We start from the raw sequence: 8,917 nt of genomic DNA on the forward strand, positions 1-8,917 counted from the left end.
CTTCTGACGTGGGTCACCAAGTCCACCTGTCATGAGTACAAGGACTCACCACTCCCATTATCCCTCATCTTTTGCTACTCAGACTTTGTGCTGAATGAATCAAGAACACAGTCCAAAGTCTGGCCTGCAAACCTGCTTTTCATAGGAAAACAAATACTATTAAGAAATCTTTAGGCTGGCTTTTCTTCTAATAACACTGTATAATTCTTGGAACCATAGTACTGTACTTTCCGGCGTTTAAGACGACTTTCTAAAGCATTGAAATCAGCGCTGAAGCTGGGGGTTGTCTTATACGGCGAGTCGTCTTATACGCCAGAAATTACGGTAGTTTCCGGCGTATAAGATGACTTTCTAGGCATGCAACTTGGCGCCAAAGTCGGGAGTCGTCTTATACGCTGGGTCGCCTTATATGCCGGAAAATATGGTAGATATCAATGATACTCAAGCATACACCAGTTTGGTCCAGCCAAAGATCAAAGTATATGTGATATGAAATATATACAAAACACACTTGCTGCATATTATTTCTTTTCAATGCCAGGTTACAACTATTAGGGTGAAAGTAAATGGCAAACAGTGATAATTTTTGCAACCCTTTCCACATGATATAATTCTGAACCTTACACCATGGTTTTTATTTTGAAAGGCTTAAAAATGCTTCACATTGTTGCAAGTGCTTTTTTAGTTTCTGAAATAAGAAATTCTCTTAGTAGAGGAGAATAGAAAATAGCTGAATATACAATACTTTAGTTGAGTCTATCATTCTTTGTCCATCTCACTGTGTGACACTGTTCATCATTAGGCTAAGTGCATTTTCTGTTTTGTCTCTTTTTCTCGTGTTAATCTCAGAAAAATAATGTGCTAGTTATTATGTAATTAAAAGAAGTTACAAAAATGAAGTGAGTTGAGTTGATTGTTATTCTCATGTACTTTATAAATCACCATCATGATACAGATGAATTTAAAAACATTGCATTTTTGCTGTATTGAAATATATAATGGCAAATAGCAGGAGTTTGGGACCACCCTTTTTTAAAAATTCAGTCTTTTCACTTTATCCAACAGTGCAGCTTCCATGTATGATAGCATAGTCAATACCATTCCGGCATAATTTTAGAATCATAAATACTTATCGCAATAAGTGGGTCCAACAAAATAACTTGCCTGAAGTAGCATTTGGCATTGTTAGAAAAGTCTTCTCTGAATCCAAATAAAGAAATGTGTTTTAATTTAGATATGTCTAATGTCTAAATTCACCGGAACTGAAGCAGAACTGAGCATTGACCAATCCCTCCAAGCTCTTGAAATTTATTTCATTCTTGGCAAGTTTCTATATACTACAGATTATATAGTGGACTAAATCAGTGGTTGAGGATGATTCAATAGAGCTGTAGTTCATACCACCATTGCACAAAGATTGTTTCTAATATCTACGTATTCTACATATATTCTAGGAATAGAACATTCTTCTATTGAACTTCCCTTAAGAGCTGTTGTATTTTTTTTTTAACCATGCTGAAAAAACCCTTCTCAACACTGTTATGCGGGAAACATTTAAAAAAAGAAGAAAAAAAAAGGCAGCGTTGGAAATGATATCTTGCAGTTTGGACGATGGATGTCAAAAATAAATTCTTCCTTCCTCAATGTATAGGCAGTCCTCGACTTACGATCACAATTGAGCCCAACATTTCTGTAGCTAAGCAAGACACTTATTAAGTAAGGTTTGCCCCATTTTATGACCTTACTTGTCACAGTTGCTAAGTGAATCACTGAAGTTGTTAAGTATCACAGTTGTTAAGTGAATGTGGCTTCCCCATTGACTTTTCTTTTTGGAAGATGATCACATGATGCCGGGACACTCACATACGTCGTGAAAACACGCCAGTTGCCAAGTGCCCATATTTTGATCAATGGTCCTAAGTCACTTTTTCAATGCCATTGTAACTTTGAACAGTCACTGAGTGAATGGTTGTAAATTGAGGACTACCTATACATGATAGGTATGTCTGTGAACATTTTATAACACATGAACTCCATCATAAAACCAGTTGTTGGCTCTGAAATCTTAAATACTTTCTGCCAATGAATAAATAGCTCAGAATTTTTCCCTCAGTATAGATGAAACACCAGGGCTGTTTTCATGCAATGGGATGTTTTGTTTCACATACAGCAACATATTGCAATAAATTTCCACATTTTAATATGTAACTGGAGAATTTCAGATAACTATCAAGGTGCAGCTGCTCAATGCAACATATTCTACAAAGAATTCTTTGTCTGTCTTTGGAGTCTCCCTTAGTTGTTTTATCATGGCAAAAGTCTGTGAATCAAAGTTTCTCCACCTAAGCAATGTATTTAAACTTCTCAAATAGGGATATGTAATGCACACAAAATCAGAGCATGTTACTTGTAAACTGAATACTTGAATGAATTTGCTAATTTATTCTTTCAGGTTCCAGATTACATATTTAGATCTCCTGCTTTCTGAATTTTGTAGCTCATTAGTGCATGAGTTATGAAATACCAATTCTATCTCAGATATTTAGGCTCCTTTCAAGTTTGCAAGACATGATTATCCAGCAAGCTACAGCAGGTTGGAAGACCTCTTGACTGGTTCATTACAAAATAAAATGTTTCCTTTGAAAAGTTCTTTTTCAAAAGTTTTTTTTCCTTCACTCCCCCCAACCTCCAAATGATAACAGAGATTTACCAGAAAATTATGTAGATCAAAGGAGAGAGCCTTTGCCTCACATTTAGCTGCAGATGTGCTCAATGTCATGCACAGCTGGCACCATGAAATTTCCCACCAGTTCATTTATTTTGTAAAAATCCCATTGGAGGCTTGCCAACCCTTCCAGAGGTATTGCTGAGATCCAAAGCCACACAATTTGGAAACCTGAAACCTGAATCGGGGATATTTTTTCAACAGTCTGCAAGGTTTCCATCATCTGCATGCCATACAGAAAGGGTATGGAGAAAGTGGCTCTTAACTGAATCCTTGGAATCCTCAAGGTTACAAATATGCAGATAAGTTTGTCACACACATACACACACACACACACGCACACACACACACACACACACACACAGAGAGAGAGAGAGAGAGAGAGAGAGAGAGAGAGAGAGAGAGAGAGAGAGATCAGTTGCAATTTGTATTCAATGAAAAGCATTTTTTAAAAAAAAAATAACAGGAACTTTGTACTAATTCTTTTTGGGGATAATACCTAGCTGTTGTGCCTCCTCATTCATATACCTTATTGCAGTGATGGCAAACCTTTTAGAGACTGAGTGCCCAAACTGCAACCCAAAACCCACTTATGCATCTTCAGGTGCCGGGTGGTGTGGCCCATTGGCTGGGCGTGGCTGCGGTGGTAACGGCAGACTGGGTGGGACTAAAAAGTTCAATCAATCAATTCCAACTTTGCAAGATCTTTTTTTTCCCCTGCGAGAAGTTGAAATTGACTGATTGATTGAACCTTTTTTTTTTTGCACATGGCGGTGGAGGCCTAAAGCGAAAAGGTTTTATAAAACCCAGCTGAAAGTCTAGGACTGGGGTGACGGCGCATGTGCCCACGGAGAGGGCTCTGAGTGCCGCCTCTGGCACCCGTGCCATAGGTTCGCCACCACTGCTCTATTGCTTTACTTTAGTTGGAAGCATTACCAGTTAAGTGAGGCTTTCATTCACAGCAAATGGCAAATTATGCTGCAGATCAATCTGCCTGTCAACCGATGCTGAAACAGTCACTCTGCAGAGAATCATTAGGTTGTGTGGATTGGACCAAGCTCATTAATGCTTCAGTATAAACTTTTGACATTTTCTTCAGTCTATCTAACACAGTGATAAAGTGATAAAGTAAAAAAGTGATAAAGTACAGGTAGTCCTTGATTTACAACAGTTCACTTAGTGACTGTTTGATCTTACAATGGCACTGAAAAAAGTGGCCCCCAAGCCACAGCTGAGCAAGACACCTGCCTGCCCGCCCGGCAGCGCTCTTCCTCCTATCTGAGGTTTCCATTGTTGTAAGCATTTCTGTTGAGGATTGGCAGCGGGGATGGGGTGGGGTGTTTGGTTTTTATTCCCCCCATCTGCTGGGTGGTTGCAGCAGGTTTTGGTCACTTACATGATCCTGGGACACTGTGACCGTCATAAATATGAATCAGTTGCCAAGCATCTGAATGTAAATCACAAGACCCTGGAGATGCTGCAACATTCCAGCTGATCAGCACTTCTTCTGGGCTCAGCAGAAGCACCAGGATCAGTGCCAAGCTCCAGCTGGAACCTGGTGCTGATCCTGGCACTTCCGCTGAGCCCTGACAGCCCTGCAGCTCCAGCCATCTCTCACTCAGGCTTGTGCGGTGCTGCCACCGGCTCAGCTCATTCTCCTCCCCCGCTACCACTTTTCTAGGATGTTCGCATACCACCTACCAGGTGCCAATGTACCACAGGTGGTACCTGTACCACTGGTTGAAAAGCTCTGCTTTAAGGCACAAAACTAGAAACTGAGTTCTAGTCCTAGCTTTGGCATGAAGGCCGCTGGGTGACCTTGGGCCAGTCCCTCTTTCTCAGCCCAGGAATCAGGGAGTGGTAAACCACTCCTGAAAATTCACCAAGAAAACAGCAGTCTAGTCCAGGCAGTTACCAGGAGTCAAGATTGACTTGAAGGCACAACTTGCCTATTTTTTATCTTATATGCCTCTTTGTGTTGCGAATATATGCTGGGACATTGAAAATGTGACTCAGAGAAAGCACATATTCCCTTTTCCAGATAGCTTTGTAAATCTGCTGGTCTCTGCAGAAATGAAGAACTTAGTTTCATGACATGGGTTGCTTGGGTTTAGGTTTCTGTAGAATGTTAACAAGAAGACAGTGGAACAAAATATTCTTTTGGTCAAGTAGGTCATGGGACAATGGAGGAAACATTGCCACAGAGTGCCTTTCTCACACATGCATCTTTCAATAGGTTTACTAGTTTGGTGCACAACTCTGCCAAATGGTATAGGTTCTCCTGCTTGAGCAAGGGGCTGGACTAAAAAGCCTCCAAGGCAGTGGTGGGATTCAAATATGTGAACAACTGGTTCTCTGTGTGGATGCCGCTCCTGAGCCTGGGCAACAAAAAATTAGCTACCGGTTCTGCCAAAGTGGTGCAAATCCCACCACTGCTCCACGGTCCCTTCCAGCTCTCTTCTCTTCTCTTCTCTTCTCTTCTCTTCTCTTCTCTTCTCTTCTCTTCTCTTCTCTTCTCTTCTCTTCTCTTCTCTTCTCTTCTAAACACAAAGCCCTAAAGCAGTGGTGGCGAACCTATGGCATGCGTGCCAGAGGTGGCATTCAGAGCCCTCTCTGTGGGCATGCACGCCATGCCCCTCTTCAACCAGCTACCTGCTAACTCGCTGAGGTCCCACGTGGCCAGATGCATCCTGACATGGCTGGTTTCCCTCCCCCCATCCTGTCCCTCCTGGCCTCGCATGCTCTCCTTTTCCCAGGCATAACCTACTGCATCGCCTCCTCAGCTGTCGGCTGGCCATCCAGCTCAAAGGCAGCTACTTTGAACTGCTGGCAGGGGGCTGTGGAGCCCCAGAGTGCACCAGTCATGGGGCTGGTAGGCTGTGGCTGCTGACAGACATCATTGGCCCCCATGCGCTCGCTGGCATCTATGTGCAGGGGCCGATGGTGTCAGGCAGCAACCGCCCCAGCCCTTGCCTTGCCCCATGGCAATGACACTCCCCGCCCTGTCTCGCCTCACCCTGCAGGACAAACCTACTGCCCCACCTGCCAGAGACCCCCTGGATCTCCCCCAACCCTGCCCACCCCCACAGACGTCCCTCCCCACGAGTAACATTGGGTGGCCTTACCCACCCAATCTGCCATGACCGCCACGGCCATGACCACCTGGCACCCAGTGATAAATAAGTGGGTTTTGGGTTGCAGTTTGGGCACTCGGTCTCTAAAAGGTTCGCCATCACTCCCCTAGAGAGTCTAGACTAGCCCATGCAGGCTGGGGAATTGTGGGAGTTGAAGTCCACAAGTGTTAAAGTTGCCAAGTCTGGTCTAGAGTTCTGTAAGAAACCTGAGTGGTCTTTTTCTCTCTCTTAACCTCCTGCCTTTTAAAGGGTTCTCTCTCTCTCTCTCTCTCTCTCTCTCTCTCTCTCTCTCTCTCTCTCTCTCTCTCTCTCTCTCTCCCCCCTCCCATGAAGAGAAGTTATCAAGTTGGGGGGGGGAGTAGGAAGACTCCCTCTGCAGACAGAATTACAATGGAGGGAGAGGAAGGAGGGGTGAATTGCAACTTGCAGCAAGCCAAATGTTTTGTAGGTTGCAGCATTTCCAGAGAAGCTGTTTTAAAGGCAAGAAAACCTTCTTTTCTTTTGATTTTTTCATAACTTTGATGATGGAGAGTAGCTGACTTGTAGAGATTTCACAAATTATATAGAAACAAGCAAGCTCTTAAATATGGCTTTTGTGATTTATTGGATTCAGCTCTTCCCATGAAAATTTTATTTTACACATAAAGTCATTAAAGTTCTATTGTAGTTTCATTTGGCACTCAGTTTAATTATTAAAAGAAAATAGTATATCTGTTTCTTGCCCAATACAAGAATAAATAATAAATGAGGCTTCATCCATCAATTACATAAAATGGAGCACTGCTTTAATTTTTTTTTTAAATGCTGATTTCAAAAGACCCACTCAAGGGATCTTCTTTTGCTCATAACTACCCATCCATAATCTACAGCAAGAGTTTTCAAATGTTTCTAGACAATGGAACCAGTTAGTTAAAAAAAAATCCCAGATCAAGAGGCAAAACTCTTATGATCGAAAATTGGCTGTGTTCCAAGTTTCTTTCTTTCTTTCTTTCTTTCTTTCTTTCTTTCTTTCTTTCTTTCTTTCTTTCTTTCTTTCTTTCTTTCCCTCCCTCCCTCCCTCCCTTCCTTCCTTCCTTCCTTCCTTTGTCTATCTATCTGTCTGTCCCTCCCTCTCTGCCTCCCTCCCTCCATCTCTCTCTCTCTCTCTCTCTGGACTTGGCATTGATCCTGGTGCTTCTGCTGAGTCCCGAAGAAGCACCGATCAGCTGGAATGTTGCAGCATCTCCAGGGTCTTGTGATTTACATTCAGATGCTTGGCAACTGATTCATATTTATGACGGTCACAGTGTCCCAGGGTCATGTGAAGTGACCAAAACCTGCTGCAACCACCCAGCAGATGGGGGGAATAAAAACCAAGCACCCCACCCCACCCACACTGCCAATCCTCAACAGAAATGCTCACAACAGTGAAAACCTCGGACAGGAGGAAGAGCGCGGCTGGGTGGGCAGGCAGTTGTCTTGCTCGGCTGTAGCTTGGGGGCACTTTTTCAATGCCATTGTAACTTTGAACAGTCACTAAGCAAACTGTTGTAAGTCGAGGACTACTACTTTTTTCCTTTCTTTTTTTTTTTTTGGTCAAGTTTTTGACACCTTGTTAGACGACTGGTGGTACTCGGATATTGCCATATCCTAAAAGTGGTACAATGGGTGAAAAGGTTGAAAAGCCTTGTTCTAGAATCTCAACATCTTTTTTACATCATGGTGATGTAAAATCATAGAATTCTCAACCAATCATTTCCCCCTATGTTTTCCTGGAGAGAGGAGGAATCAGCTGCATGGGCCATACCAAATGGCTGAGTTTCTTCTTCTCATACTGTGATTTAAGAGGGAAAGCTAAGTGTTATGTCCCGAGCCTTGCAAACGGCTCGGGCGTTTGCAGGCAGTCCCGGGCAGGTGCAAAGCTGCCCGGGACCAGACAGGCTGTCGCCAGCGCCGTGCGCATGCGCGGGTGCTGGCGCGGGAAAAGGAACACATTTACCCGGGAAGCGTCTATATAAGAAGCTGGGAGGTTTTGGGAGCTGCTGAAGCCATCTACTTGTAAGCTGAACGCTGAATAAAGGAAACTGAGAACTTCAACTGCTTCTCGTGTCTGCTTCCCGCCAAGGACTCAACACTGGCGACGAGGGTGGGATTGCCTTACACCGCCTGGAAAGGAAGAAGTGTAAGCTTACCCAAGTGAGTCCTGAGCGGCGGACCGGCATCGACTCGGCAGCTACCCACCAATCCAGTGCGCATTCGGGGGTAGGCTGGCTGATAGACCCGTCTCCTGAAGATGGCAAAAATCGGAAGGCTTTCGGAATTCGACGTCTCACATCCAGAGCAGTGGGAGTCATACGTAGCCAGGGTGGAGAACTACTTCAAGGCAAACCAAGTGAGGGAAGAGAGCTTGAAGGCTGCCACCCTGCTTTGTGTTTGCGGCCAAGAAGCCTTCGACATCGCAGAAAACCTTGCAGCACCTGTTCCAGTAGAGTCTGTAAGCTACGCAGATCTGAAGAAGCTACTGAAGGAGCACTTCCACCCCAAGATGTCCGTCATCGCATGGCGCCACACCTTCGAGCAGAGGGATCAACGGCCCGGTGAGTCGGCCAAAGAATTCATCGCCGCATTACGGAAGGCCGCCAAGCACTGCGAGTTCAAAGACCTCGAAGAACGACTGAGGGACCGATTCGTGTGCGGGTTAAGGCATTGAGATCTACAACAGAGACTTTTCGCTAAAGAAGAACTGTCCTACCAAGATGCCTTAAGGGAAGTCACCGCAGAAGAAGCAGCAGGCGGCGCTATCAAGAACATGCGGCCGATCAGAAACAGTCCAGAGGGTGCATCCGTGCACCAGGAAGACGCCCAAAGGAACTCCGAGGAGGATCCGGACGAGGAAGTCGACCGTCTCCACCCCCCGACGGAAGAAAAACAGAAGGGAAGCTCTTCAGCTCCGCTCAAGTGCATTGGCTGTGGAGGTCGCCACAGGAGAACCGACTGCAAGTTCCGCTCCGCTACCTGCCGGGCATGTGGCAAACAAGGACACATTGCAGCTGTGTGTCTGGGCCGACGAAAGGTACAA

The sequence above is a fragment of the Crotalus tigris genome, unplaced genomic scaffold (assembly GCF_016545835.1).
Source record: "Crotalus tigris isolate CLP2741 ecotype Arizona unplaced genomic scaffold, ASM1654583v1 scf7180000017946.1269602, whole genome shotgun sequence".
Taxonomy (NCBI): domain Eukaryota; kingdom Metazoa; phylum Chordata; class Lepidosauria; order Squamata; family Viperidae; genus Crotalus; species Crotalus tigris.